General features: G+C 44.5%; 1 protein-coding gene across 8 annotated transcripts in view; it reads left to right on the top strand.

Moving 5' to 3' along the window:
* PPARA (peroxisome proliferator activated receptor alpha) overlaps positions 1 to 14,695 on the top strand; it is a 117,705-nt gene that overhangs the window by 80,220 nt on the left and 22,790 nt on the right. For 5 of the 8 annotated variants that reach the window (XM_039386583.1, XM_039386584.1, XM_039386580.1 and 2 more), the window contains 4 exons: positions 808 to 964; positions 1,582 to 7,475; positions 8,549 to 8,708; positions 10,958 to 11,084. The gene's annotated coding sequence lies outside the window, so the exon portion shown is untranslated. Of the gene's footprint in view, positions 1 to 807; positions 965 to 1,581; positions 7,476 to 7,951; positions 8,709 to 10,957; positions 11,085 to 14,555; positions 14,629 to 14,695 lie in introns of those variants that run through there. The other 3 variants (XM_027742511.2, XM_027742504.2, XM_039386585.1) reach the window with 3 other exon arrangements.

Genomic DNA, 14,695 nt, shown 5'->3' with positions numbered 1-14,695 from the left:
TCTCTAACAAATATTTGGAAAGTGACACGCAGATGAGTTAGGTAATCAAAGCAACTGCAATTGGTAACATAACTCTAAATGGATGCAAAACGCTGTGATATAGCTCTAATTAACTGCTCTTGTGTGATGCTGCTCGTACTGGGCTTCGTTTGGAACAGCATCAGTGATCTGCCTGTCCTGTCCTCAGCATTTCCCGGTGCCTTGGGAATCCTTGGGTCTCCAGCCCTGGCTATAGGAATGGGGAACCCAGACAACCAGTGTATGTGCACCCCCAGAGGTGGTCAGCTGGCAGGAGACCAGCTTTGGAATATTTGCTGCTGTACATTCAGACCTTATGGATTTTGTCTGCCAGTTTCTAGAGCCAAATGTACCTCAAGCCATAAACAGGAGGTAAACAGGGAGAAGGGGAGAGAATTATATTAATATATGCAAAAGCTGATAACTTTTTTAAGGTATGGGGGAAGCCCTTTAAAATAACTCAGTTAAAAACTAAACCTCTGATGACACGAGCATACAGAAAAGCAGACTTCACAGGCCTGCTGCTTAGAAAAGTTCTTGCAGTTGCTGCTTTCAAACCACGTATCCAGATTTTTTTTCTGGCTCTCACTGCATTTAGAGTGAGTGAAATGATCCAAGAAAAGAAGGTTTCTTCATGTATTTTTTTTTAACTGGCAAGACATTATCTCAGGGATTATTAAGAGAAAAAAAGTGGAAAATACACTGAATATTGCAAATCTATAGGAGAGCTTTGGGAAACATGCTGGATTTTCATCTAATTCTGAACAAGACAATTTTTATTTCTTGCAGGTTCATTATCAAATGATTTCCATGAGGTCGTGAGGTTTCCAGCAGTGAACGGAGCATCTCAGCCTTGGTTTTGCTAAGGAGAGATGGGCCTAGGTGCACAAGGATCTGTCATGTGCAATTGTGTTTACTTGTGCCTGTTTGCTAACCTCCAGCTTCGGTGAGTCACAGTATTTTTACTACCATGCTGTCCATTCCATAGGCTTTAACACACTCCTCCACTTAATTATTAACACAGTCCAAAGGTATCCACCCCTCTCCCACACAGATCTTCTAGCTAAACACAGCTTTGAAACCTCTTCTTATTTAAAATTGTTCCTTACGGTTTGGATAAATACAGTGTTAGCAGCTGATGCTTTGGTGTTGCTGCGGTGACGTCCTTCCCCAGCTCTGCAAGCTCAGAAGGCTCCTGCCACTGCTTACATTCCTCATGTCCAAACAATCAGGACTTGTCCTCACTCCAGTCCTACAGACATCCTCTGGCTTTGCTCCTCATGATCCTGTTGAAAGTGGCCTGTTTTTCCAGGGTTCCCTATAGCCATCTCCTAAGCAAAACAAGCCCTTTGCCCTCTTTCCTTATCCCTCAGATCCCCTGCTACTACAGTCACCTTCTCTGTGTCCTTGGTTGGGCTGGACTGGGGTTTGATGCCAGGCTGATTTGGGAGGTGGTGCAGCTCCACCATCACATTGTGCCACCTCCATGGTGTGGGGTGTGTGCCATGAATTAGATTGCGAAATGATTTTTATTTTCTGATGCTTTTTTCTCTTATTTTTCAGTGGAACAGGTCCCCTGATCTGGTTCACAGTATGGCCCTGCCAGGAGCTGGAATTGGGAAGATTGAGGAGTGATGCAATGTGGCATGAGGACAAAAAAGGTGGAACTGGGTGTTGGGATGTTTCTGAGGCCACAGGATCAGAAAACTGTGGCCTTTCTGCTGCCAGCCTGAGGCGAGCCTCAATTTCTAGGCACTAATGATCTTGTTAATCTGTTTTATAGCACAGTCAATCTGCATATGTTTTCAAGTCTCATCTGACCTCCCTCTTCTGTGTTATTGAACATCTTGTTTAGAAATTCTTTTATCAAACACTTAAAACAATTTTAGAAATACTTGTTTTAAAAAAATCTAGGACTTAATTATGGGCAGCTCCTATTCCCACAGCAAAGCTGGTAAGTGTAAAGAACAGTGAGAAATACTTGAATCAGAACATGGACAGTCGAAGTTTAAAGGAAAAACTGGTACCGACAAAGCATTTATACGTGTGTTGCTTTTGTTTTAAAATTTGACTTGTAGATGTGCAATGATTAAGCAAAGAGCTCAGAAATGGACTCTGTGGTTGTTCTTCATCCCAGGCCGTTGTGGCCAACGCTCAGTGTACTGGTTGTGAACGCTGGAAAAGGCTGGGTGTGTATCACTGCAAGTGTTAGTCATGGCCTGGAAACAGGGTAGGAAAATAATTGAAGCTGAAGTTACTCAGCTAATTGCTTTGACTAAGTCTCACATTTACACACCCTAAGCACCTAAACTCAACATTTTTACTTGACAATACTTGCCCTTCCTCTGGGGGGAAGTAGTACAAGCGGTAAGTAGTGCAAGTGAGTACAAGGCAAAGAAACTGCTCGTATGAAGGATCCTGGAGGACTGCCAAACTGACTGGGTGAGCTCTGGGAATGCACTGAGTGGACACATGGCACTAGTGCCACGTGCTACCACTCTGGACACAGCAGCAACCTGTCCTTTCCTTTAACTGCCTTGCTCCAAACCAAAGCACAGCAGCTTAGCTCTGAACTTGCCCTCAGGAGCCACTGGACTTTGCACCAAAACGAGCACACAAGCACTTGATTCGCACTGCCTCTCTTTGGGTGCTCTGGCAGCAGCACAGCCTGTAACATCACTGCATCTCCCTCCTAAGCAGATGTGCTTGGAGCACGAAGAACTTGGCCTGTGGTGTGCAGAGTACATTGGCAAACAGAAGTTGCATCGTCAGTTTTAATTTCTGCACTTGGACTGAATTATTTACAAAGAGATGAGATCGCAGCAAGCTGACATTTTCACAGCAATTCCTTCTTGAAATCTGCATAAACAGAGACTTCTGAAGCTTCCATTAAGGCTACAACTAAAGCCAGACAAGAGTAGATAAGCACTGCTGGGAGCATGCTGGGAGTATTTACCAGTGACAGCTCAAGCTGATCGAGCCATTTGAGGGAACACACACACTGCAGGGAAATAGAGGAAGACACTTTTAAGAGAAAACCAAGAAGTTACTAATAATTGCATTAAGAAACACGATCCACCAAACATTCTACCTTCCCTCTGTGTTCTGCTGGGTCATGCTCACGTACAAGCTCTGCAGGGGAAGGGCAGGTTTTCTGCAGGATTCTTAGAGGAGAGTAGAGAGCACACAGGTGTTACAGGAAAGAAGGGTTGGGAATTGGAAACAGACATCAAAGGGGGGCACAGAGTTGACGTAAATAGTAAAGAGACTTGAGAGGGGGCAGTGAAAGATGGCTTTGGCTGGAGAGGGGGTAGAATGAAGGCCAAAAGAGATGTTGCAATAGTCAGCTTGTAAGATACAAATCATAATAGTTATGGTGGGGACAAACAGGGACAGATTTTAAGGATGTTGCCCAAGAGAATCTCAGTGGGACAGATAAAACACCAAATGGGAAACTGAGACTGGGGAAAAGGGGCAATGAAGACTTCACAGAGCCAACAAAACAAAAGTAGGAGCCAGTGAGAAGCCTGGATAAGGAAAGAAACTCTTTCTTTGAAATAGGAAACATTCAAACAGTATTCAGTTCAAAGGACTGGAAATACAGGGATCAATAAATTAAAATGCATTAAGCAATTAAATTAAGAGTGCATCTATTTCCAAGGATAATAGGAAAAAACTTCAAAATAGGAGGAAACTGTTATCCCTTCAGTCACACTCTGGCATGTACCATGTGCATTGAAGGAAGGAGCAATCAACCCCAGTAACAGAATAACAAAACTTCTATCCAGTTCAAGATACCAAGCAGTGACTTGTTTTCTAAAAATGTGTAATTTTATTATATTAAGTCTAGCTGATTTTTAGCAGTTCTCAGAGATAAAAACCAAACCCCACAAATAAATCTGCTAAATCCTGCAGAATATGGTAATGTAGTGTCCAGCACAAAAAGAAACATATAGAAAAGGAATCTTACACTGAAGGAAGAAATAACTCAGATGAGAAGGTTAGGCAAATTGGGGGAAGAAAAGCCACAGTTGAGTTTTAAGAGTAATTGCTTTTGCCCCATAAACTGTTTTCAAGTCACTCATTTCCCCTCTGGTTCCTCCAGAAGAGCAATGAGAGGAATGCCAAACATTCTGGCTTAGGAAGCGTTAATAAGTCCAAAGCACTGTGATCTTACATGCAACTGTCTGAAGGCTTTTGGACACAGGAAGAGACGTATGGACACCTGGAACGTTTGATCTTGACACTCTGACAAATAATGAATTATTTTAATAAGGAAGAAGTACTGAACAAAGTAACTTTCGAATACAGATAGAAGTTATCTGAGTGACTGAGTCTATACCTTACGTTGATGGCATGGTAAACATCTCTAACGAAAATTTATAAGTAACAACTTCAATTGCTTCTTTTGTTGGGAAATACAATCTCAGGTTTAAAAACAAAACAAAACAGAAAGAATGTCTAAATAGTTTTGCGGAACACTAGACTTGTGTAAACCTGTAACTTGAATCCTGGTTCCATCCAAAACCTGTCATATTCAAATGAGGCAGATGAGCCTCCTGTGATTTATCTAAATGTTTTCATTTATCACCTTTAGTCTTAGAGCTTTGTTCTAATCCAGGAGAGAGACGTGCATCTGAAAAAAAGCCAACCTGCAAATCCAGCCTGCCCTAAAACCAACAGCCAAGCAAAGCAGCACAGACATTTCTGTATCCAAACTGCTCTACTGGGGCAGAGCTTCCTAAGGAAAGCTCAGGGTGGATACATCTCACAGATCTCCTCTGCTCCAACAGTTTTCTTGGCTGTTGGTTTTTTTTAAGGGGGTTGGTCTGGTTAGAGAGAATTGCTCTTTAAACAATAATTTGCATACTGTGTATATTAAATGAATCAGAAGTAACCATCTCCTGTTCATTATCACATGGGACTTTTGGCTTTGACATATTTTGACGAGGCACAAATGGGCAGGATTCAGTGTGCACAAAATTATACATAAAAGGCATAAATTATGCTTGGATAGTTTTCTAGACTTCTGCTAGTGACCTCTGTTCATAAAACTTCTTGCCTCGTGATGGTCCAGCCTCTTCTACTCATTTAAGAAGAGTAATTCAGTGGTATTAAATTAATTTTCACTTAGCACATGTTAGCTCTGTAAAACTTCAGTAATCACTCAAGGACAAACAGAACTGTATATCTGCTGTTTCAGCTGATAAAGGGCTGGCTACGATACTGGGTGCCTGCAGTGCCTGTTCAAACAAATACCCGAATGGGGAGGCTCTGTGGCTGTATCCACCTTCTTGGGAAAATCTTTCGTCATGACCCAGCATAAGCAAGGCCCCATTGTCTGCTAAACCCTTTGTCATCAAAGCAGCAAGAGAAACCACAGCAACCATCTGAGTGCAGGGTCAGCCCACTTCCCGTGTGTTACCTGTAGCTGGAGGAGGTGATGAAGGTGCTGGCAGTTTTTCCTGGTGTAGTCTCTCTCCCAGGCTTCTGAATGAGTCTGTGCTGACTGGATCTGCTCATCTGCTCCCACAGAATTGTTTTGAGAGGCTCCATGTCTGGCCTTTAAATAAAGGAAAAGGAATTTTTGTTCTGCAAAGGAAAACATTTTGTGACAGAAATGCTGCATGTGGCTGTGCAGACCTCTGGCAAAGCTGGCTGGCTACTGGAAAGATGGAAAATCAACTACTGCACTAATCTGGCTGCTTGTTTCACAACTGTCGAGTTGTTAGGCAATAGCAATAAGGTTATTGCATATTAAGAGAATATAACACTAATTATATCTTATTCCAGCTAAAAGCCTAGTAAGTAATCTAATTTGTGATTTCTAAAAGCTTGCACATTTAAATAGCTAATGGATGTTTATGATATTTAGTATGTTATTAAGATTCGAAATGTGATACAAATTTACACAATCCAGTCAGTAATCTACACTTTAAAAGCTCTTTCAGTAAAAAAGGAATCAGTACAGTCTCCTGTATAAATATTTTAAGTGCAGAATAGATTCTACTCCTTCACTACAGATGCTTTCTGCAACATCAGCAGTTTTTATGGACGAAAAATATCCAAATTCTTCAGAAGAAACACTTCCAATACAGGGATTAAGAGAGCTCTCTTCCATGTCTGGGGTAACACAGCCCTCCCTGCTGACCGTGCTGTAGACGGAGGTTGCTACACATTTGGTGTGGGACGAGAAGCCCACAGCTCATAAACAGGAAACAGCCCACAACTCATTTTAAATTCCAATAAATATTTTGTGTTTTTACTGCCTTGGATGTGCTTGTTCGTGAGTCAGGACGAGATGAGCTCAGCAGCTAGCATAAAGCTCAGCCAGCCTGGCAGGCCTCTCACTGGCAACAGTGGTGAATCCATAAAATGTGTATATTCCTGAGGCAAAAGCCTGCATCCATGCCAAGATATTACTTTGGGGAATTGTACTGCAGTGCTTGTGCCATGTCACCTCCGGGACCAGCAATACGAGCACGCTTGCAAATAGACCTCCTAAACCCAATCGGAAAGTTCAATATGGAAACTCATACAAATGTCCTCAGTTTCCACAGCTTCCTTGCCCACACATGAGGGGAAACAGGTTGGAAGGAAGGAAGGAACCAAACTGAATGAAAAACTTGTCTTCTCAGATAATATCTTTAATGGAAATAGTCCCTGATGCTTGTTATCAGCTGATCTCTGCTACACACAGACTGGGAGGAAATACATAGGTGTTAAAATTGGGAATTTACCAACTAAATCAAATTATTCTTGTGGCATTGGGTGTTGTCCCAGCTTGGAGCAGACCTTGGAGGAGCACTAGTGATTGAGAAGTTGGGCTGTGACCAGAACCAGCTTGAAATAGTCTTAAAAAGGTAAAATAAATGTGAGGGCTTTCATTAGCTTTGTTTTCTGGGGTGTTTCTGTTGCCTTTTGCTGTTTGGTATGAGCCATGCTTTTGGGGGTTTTGAGCCTCTGCTGTTACTGTTGTTCCTCCACCGAGTGCTCTGGTGTCCAGGGCCATGTGCTTAAATTTATGAGACATTTGTGGAATTTAGTGTGGTGCTCACTGCAGTAGGGGCGCTGAGCCCTCAGGACAGTGCTCTCCTTTCCCTTCTGGGCCTCAATCAACTTCCCATTGGAAACATCTGAAGCGACTCATCATGTTTCACCTTCCCGGCACTGTGCCATTGACTACTCAGGTCAGTGATAAAGTGGGTTTTCTTGTAAGTTTGTTTTTTGGGTTTTTTTTCCCTGAACAAAGTGCAAATGTGAAGGCGAACAAGGGCTTCCATGATTTTGGAAAGCCAGCAGTGTTTTTGTGCAGCGATGGGTCCCCCCTCGCCTGCCCTCAGGCAGGCGGGCACACACTTGATCAAAAGTCTTGGTGCCTCAGGGTCGCCTACCTTCGCCCCGATCTCAGTGAAGCTGCAGCGGCGCAAAGGGACCCAAGGCCGGTGGGATGTGAGGTGAGTGAGGGGTCTGAGAGTTCTTTTCTTCCATTTTAGGCAACAAGGGGTCTGAGGAGAGTGAGGACTGTGAGGGATCTGAGGGGAGGATGTGAGGGGAGTGAGAACTGTGAGGGGTCTGAGGGGAGGGTGTGAGAGGAGTGAGGAGCGTAAGAGGTGTGAGGACAGTGAGGGGAGTGAGGGGTCTGAGGGGAGGCTGTGAGGGGAGTGAGGACTGTGAGGGGTCTGACGGGAGGGTGTGAGGGGAGTGAGGACTGTGAGGGGTCTGAGGGGAGGGTGTGAGGCATCTGAGGACTGTGAGGAGTTTGAGGGGAGTGAGGACTGTGAGGGGTCTGAGGGGAGGGTGTGAGGCATCTGAGGACTGTGAGGAGTTTGAGGGGAGTGAGGACTGTGAGGGGTCTGACGGGAGGGTGTGAGGGGAGTGAGGACTGTGAGGGGTCTGAGGGGAGGGTGTGAGGCATCTGAGGACTGTGAGGGGTCTGAGGACTGTGGGGCCCGTGAGGAGTGCGAGAGGTCTGAGGACTGTGACGGCTGTGAGGGGAGTGAGGACTGAGATGAGGGTGAGGGGTCTGAGGACTGTGTGAGGACTGAAATGGGTGCGAGGGGTCTGAGGACTGTGTGAGGACTGAAATGGGTGCGAGGGGTCTGACGACTGAGCGGGGTGCGAAGGGAGCGGGGCCGCCCCCGCCCCGCCAATGGCGCGCGGCCGCGGCGGGAGGTGTGTGCCGACCTCACTTCCGGGACCTGTCACCGGCCGCTCCCGCCCTGTTCCCGGTCCCGGTCCCGACCCCGATCCCGCCTCGCCGGCAGCCGGGGACGCGGCGGTGCCCGCCCGGCCCGGCGCAGCGCAGCCCGCAGGGGCAGCGATGCACGGTACTGCCCTAAGGGCGTCCCCCGCCCCGCCGTGCCCGAGTCCCGCGGGGCTTCGGGGAGGAGGCGGGAGCGCCCGCCCGGGGCTGGTGACGGCCCCGCCTCGCTAACGCGGCGGCGGCTTTGCTAATGACCTGTCCTCTCTTCTCCTCCCCTCCCTCGCTATTCGCTGCTCCTTATCTCCCTCGCCCCGCGGTGCGAAGCCCTCGGCGGAGCGGCGGAGGCAGCGGGCGGAGGTAGCCGGCCCGGGGAGATGCTGTAGCGGCTCCCGCTGCGCGCTCGGCTCGGCGCCGGCCGCCGGCTGCGGGGACCGGGCCCAGGGCTGCGGGACGGGCAGAGCCGGCCCAGCGCGGGCGGGCGGAGGTAAAGAGCCAGCCTGGGAACCCCGGGGGAACGGGGAACGGGGGGGGTGTGATGTCCCGTCACACAGGGTGCTGCTTGGCAACTGTCATGTGTCCTAAATGGGGCACATCTGGATTGTCCTTAACCTGGAATGAACTCGGGCACTGGGCAGAAAGTACGAGCCTGGAGGTTCCCGCTGTTGGCTTGGCTGGGCCAGGCGGGTTGTGCTGTTCCCGGTCGGCCGCTCGGAGGGGAGCCCTCTGTCCTAGGAGTGGGGGCTCTCTGGTTGGGTGAGTTCTTGTTGTCCCTCCGGGGCTGGCCACTTGCTCTTCAGAAGGCATTCCAGAAGTACTGATGGAAAAGAGCGCGAAGACGTATTGCCTTGTATTTATATTAAGATTGGCACAGTCTCAGTAACACGGGTAGCTGTTCCTAAGCTCGCTGAGGGAAGTAGTATGAGTACAGGATTCATCAGACACGATTATCTGGAATGATAATGTCTGGCACTTTGGTGGCATTGGATGTCTTAGTAGTACTGCGCTAATAGGGGTGTCACATAAGTTTTGTTGTGAAGGAAAGTGGTGGTCAAACTGCACTTGTGTTACAGAACATGCACAGATTTTCTCATTGGCATCCTGCACTGATCACTTTTAGATATTTGCTTTGCAGGCAGCAAAGCCGATCAGCTATAAAAACTGTTTCCTTTATGAATTCTGAATCCCTGACTGAGCACTGAGGTTACCTGGTCTCATGCTGGAACCAAGGGCAGTTGTGGTTCATGTGATGTGGTCACACGTCTGCTCAAAGCTAAACCAGTGTCATAACCTTTGTTAGCTGGTGTGAGCTGCCAAGGGGCCATCAGCTCCTAGTTCATTTAGTGGCAGATTTGGGGATTTTGAGTAACACGATGTGGTGTTTTGGAAGGATGAGGGTGTGCAGACTTTATCAGAGGTTTGTGGAACTGTGCAGGCAGCATGCGCCCTCCCTTTTCCCATGTTTGGAAGGAACTCTTAGTGTGGTCCAAAAAAAATTCTTATCAGTCTTTTGCTACTTTATATTGACTGTCATCCTCTGCAGTCAGGTGCACAGGGAGTTCTGGCTACCTACTGCAAACCTGCACATCCCAATCACCTGGTGGTTTTGTCACTTGCTTTTCAGTGGTTCTTTAAGGTCTTCATTTCCTGTTAATCCTGTAGTGTTCATAAATGCTATAATGAATTTTAAACCATGGGAGAGAGGGTTACATTTCAGTTGTGATTTCATCCAGTTATGCTTTTAATATTTCATGTGTGGAGTGTTATAAAAATACAAGGGGAAATTATGTTCTACAGGAGAGTAGGATATATGGCCTAAGGTGTTTATCTTGTTCTAGACTATGGATTATAATGCTCACTGTTGTCCCAAGATGGACAAGGAGGGCAAAGGAATTTTTCTTAGTATTTTTTCTTTTTAGAACAGCTTGTACTTCAAAATTGCAAACAGCACTATTTTTCTCTTTAGTTTATTGTAGCTTTCCTGCTGAGATTTGAGTTCTGTTTTTCTTGCATATTTTTGCAAGGGGAAAAAAGGGGACACCATACTTGTTTTGGAAGATAAATTAATGCATATTTATTATATGTTCAAGCATACTTTCTTAAAGAATTTTGGAATTTTAACTTTCTTTTAATCTGACTGCTCTTTCAAAATCTCCCCAAATCTTTAATTTTTTGCATTTTAGAGGTATGTATAGTTTTTGTTGTTGTTGTTTTTAATGGACCTTGTAAAGTATATAAAAGCAAAATCTGTACCTTTGGGGGTGTAAATGGTACTTAAAAGGCCCATTGCAAAGACATCTTATGCCCCTTGGAAACCATAACAGTTTTTCCATTGAAAGACTTGGACGTTTCTGGGAATGCTCCTTATGAGTAAAAGTATTTTGCTTTAGAACAGATAATTAAAATAGCACAGAGCTTTCACTATAATATTCTTAGCTGAGTGGTTTTGAATTTTTCTAGTATGAAGAAAAAAGATCAGAATGATACTGGGATATACTAGTCATATTCCCTAGTTAGCTAGATGTCAGTGTGGTCCTGCTGTAAAACTAGTGATGTATTAAAAGCCTCAATCATTTAAAATGTAATTTTAGCCCAAGTGAAATGACAGTGTTTTTTTTCCTGCAGAAGCATTAAGGAATGTTTTTTGAAAAGCCTTAAATGACATCATCTCAATATAAAATCAGAATAGTAAGCTTTGGGAAATTTTGTTGACTCTTTTATTTTTATTTTTTTAAGAAAGGATGTCAGCAGCTTTTTATTGATGAAGAACCACTTGTTATCACCAATGTGCACATGAAATGGAAAGGGAACAGGTTCTGGAAAACAACTTCTGTTACAGCCTTGCAAGATACTACCTGAAGTGGTGAGTACATATGTGGGCTGGAGGCTGTCCTGGCATTGTTCTTGAACAGCTAGGGAAGAACAAACATTTGGGGTAGAATCACTGTCAGGAGTGATGAATGTATAGTCAACTGACAAGGAAAGAAATCTGAGCAAGCAGTGCCAATAAATAATTGATAAACAGAAAGTAGTAGCACAATCAGGAGAGCAGAGGAAATAAAACTTCCTTATGTTCTGATATCTACTATGGTCTTAGGCAATAGTTATTAGAATTCTGAATTCTTAATATTTTAGAAGTAGAGTGATCAGGATTTCACTGTCAAATTAAATATTGAACAACTTGTTATGAAGCAGAATGCTGATTTTTTTCACTGAATTAAAAAGTACTTATCTGGTAGGGTTAGGCTCTAAATCATCAAAATAAAACTAAAATCTCTGAAAGAGTGTGATATTTGGCATGTCTTAAAAACATTGAATTGATATGAGAAGATTGTTGTGTGACCAGATTGCATGTGGCATTGAGATGTTGCCAAGTCTGACTCCACTTCCTCATACCAGTTCTCATAGTTTCTGCTTATGAAACAGTATTTATTTATAAGTGCATTGCATGTGTCTTTAAATATCTAGGAAGTGTAATTTCTGTGTCCAGTGAAGGGCTTCTCGTGCACAGATTAATACAAATTATAAAATACAACTCATTGGCATTCCAATGCTGACTGAGGCTTGAGTTGTTACGTGAGTAGTTTGTGTGGGTCTTTGCTGTGTCTTAAAATGCACATGGGGTTGAATTTTTTTTTTACTTTGGAGATTGAAAGATGCAAATTACCAAAGAGGCAGAGTTTGTTCTCTGGTACGATATTCCTCTAAATTTATTGGTTTAAGTTCAATGTGTCTTGTGCCTGTGGAGACACTAGAAGTAGAGTGGCCAGCATTTGGCAAATTACCCATTCCTTTCTAGAAATGCTGATATACTATCATGGCTTTTAAAAAATATATAAACTGAGAAATTACTCAGTCTTTCCAAATAGTAAAATAAACTTGTTCAAAAATGTGTCTGCCTTGAGGAACTCAGAGGAGTGAGCAGCTACTGAAGTTGTTTCCAGGCAGATGAAATACATGTGAAAGCGAGTTAGTCCAATATTTTCATATTTCATTTTTTGGTATCTCATTAGTTTGTTTTCAGTTTGTTGGTAAGTACATAGAAGGAAACCAGAAATGCTGTTTGGTGTGCAAATGAAGTGCAGGTTGAGTAACACCTTACTCATCTGTGAGCGTATAATATCCTGGAGCTGAGAGAATGTATCATTATGGATAGCTTAGAGTTTGATGTATTTTACATTAAAAAATGGTACCATAATAACTTACTGTTATTTATATTTAACAAAAAAAAAAAGGATCATAAAAATTGATCATTTGAAACTATTTCACAGCCTGTGATTAAGGTTTGGAGGCAGGATTACTGTTTTGTTGTATATATCCATGCAGCCAGCGCTGTTAGGCTGAGTGAATACTGTTATTTGCATACAGGCTTGTATTGCCATTCTTTTTTTTTGTTACACAAATAAGTGCTATATGCCTGTTCTGTTGTAAATAATTATTTACTGGAAATGATTGATATAACAAATCACAGAACAAACCACTGAATGTGAATGTTCGGAAGGTAAGAAGAACTTTTGTCTGTTTGCAACACCTATTTGGAAGTGAAGACTTGAATTAGTGATGATATGTCCTAACCTGCTGTTAGTGTTACTGCTTCAGCAAGAATGGTATGAAGTACCTGACACTGGAGTCGTGGGGCAGGGTGCCATTGAACAAAAGAACTCCCCCCCATCTTTATGCAGCATGTGTGAGGGGGAAGGTGGGCCTCGTGTCAGGAGACTTCTTTGGAGACTCCTGCATTCATCAGCAGGCAGTGCCTGGTGGCTTTCTGGCCTAGGGCTGGGGAATGCTCCAGCACAGATGTCCATTAATGCACTCACTCTGATGTTAAAATAAAATTAATTGCAGCCCAGAGGTCATAGTGACTATTGTTGCCTCGTTGGCAATTTTCAGGGGAAGATTACAATATGTGTATATATATATATATATATATATATATAGTGAAATTTATTTATTCTTACCCCTCTCAGGATAAAAGACTGCTGTGTGCAATTAAGCAGGCCAGACTGATCAAATCAGGCAGCAGCCTTGGTACCTTGTAAGTAAGAGACAAGCAGCACAGGATACTGCCTTTGAAAAAAGCAGCAGCTGTACCTGTTGTGTTCTGTGCTGCCACACAGACATAACTGCACATAAACATGCCCATGTTTTCAAAACACTGTCAAATGTTCAACTTAAATGTACATTTTGGGCACCTGATTCTCAGCATACTGAGCTGCCATAATTCCAGCTGAATTTACAAGGAGTTGCATTTTCTCAAGATTATAAATCCTGTAATAAATCCTGTGGAAATGTAGAAGTGATTAGCCTTTAAGAATAAAATTGTTCAGTTTGCAGCTTTCATTCATTCGATTTCTCTTTTACATGGCGGGTGTGTGTGTGTGTATGAATGAGCACATAAATGCAAAAAGGACAGAAAATAGGATGTCTTCTCTCTCTGTTGTTCCTGATAGCCCTGCAGATATAGACTACAGCAAGAAATGTGGTTACAGAGCGTGATAGGTCTGATCTAGGCCCCTTCTTTCCATCTACCACCCGTGTGTTTCTGTCCCTCCTTTTGCAGCCCCTCGGGGGGTCTGTTCAACCATCTCTGGCTGGTTTTCCCGTGTTACTCAGTGAACGGAATGGTTTCACCGAGGCCGTGTCTGCCCGGGGAATAACCCGTGCCAGGGACTGTTCTCGGGGGCTGGACACAGCCGTGCTCCTCCCCAGGCTGCCCCTGGCTCCCGGGCACAGCGCTGTGCTCCTGGCCTGGGGTTTTCCTGGGAGCGGGCCAGGCCGGTGTGCCCAGGGTGGTGTCCCGGAGGACGCTGACACTCGGCTCGGCCCCGCTCTGGGCTCCCGTACTAGTGCAGGGTGGCCAAGGGCGGGAGCCAGCGCAGGCACGGGGGGTGGTGGCGTGGCTGGGAAGGGAGGAGCGAGAGGGAAGGTGCGGGGACCTGTGGAAGGGATGTCCTTGTGATTTGAGGGAGCTCTTACGTTACTTAAGCTTGTCTAAGTACCCTTAAGGTAACATTATTTTGCAATCAATGACTCAGTTTGGCTCTGCAGAGAAATGCTGCGTCCCCATAACTGCTCTTTCAAAGTGTGGTTCAAGCCAGCTGAAATGCCTTACAAAGTGAAGTAAAACTGGAATATGAAAGTACATATATTGCTTTTTAAACAGGCTTTCTTATCCTGGCTCTTTCCCTGGACTCATGTTTTAGTTCCACCTTTCTGCAATTCAGATGCTTCCTCAGTTAAATGGAGTGGGGTGGCAATGCTGGTACTGCCGTTAAACTGGTAACCAGACACCCTTCGTGGCATGGGGAGGATGAGCCGGGAAAATAATGGCAGGAAAATAATCGCTTATGTTTTAACACTTTTGGATCTCGCAGGAGCGTGGGGCTTGTGATCTCCATGCTGTAGTGAGTGACCTGATTTAGAGCTGTGAAGTCATGTGTCCCAAGAATATCCTCTATCTGTCGTGTCAGG

Source organism: Pipra filicauda, unplaced genomic scaffold (genome assembly GCF_003945595.2).
Source record: "Pipra filicauda isolate LSUMZ 115617 unplaced genomic scaffold, ASM394559v2 scaffold493_size893225_pilon, whole genome shotgun sequence".
Lineage (NCBI taxonomy): Eukaryota > Metazoa > Chordata > Aves > Passeriformes > Pipridae > Pipra > Pipra filicauda.
This window is presented reverse-complemented; position numbering and strand designations above follow the sequence as displayed.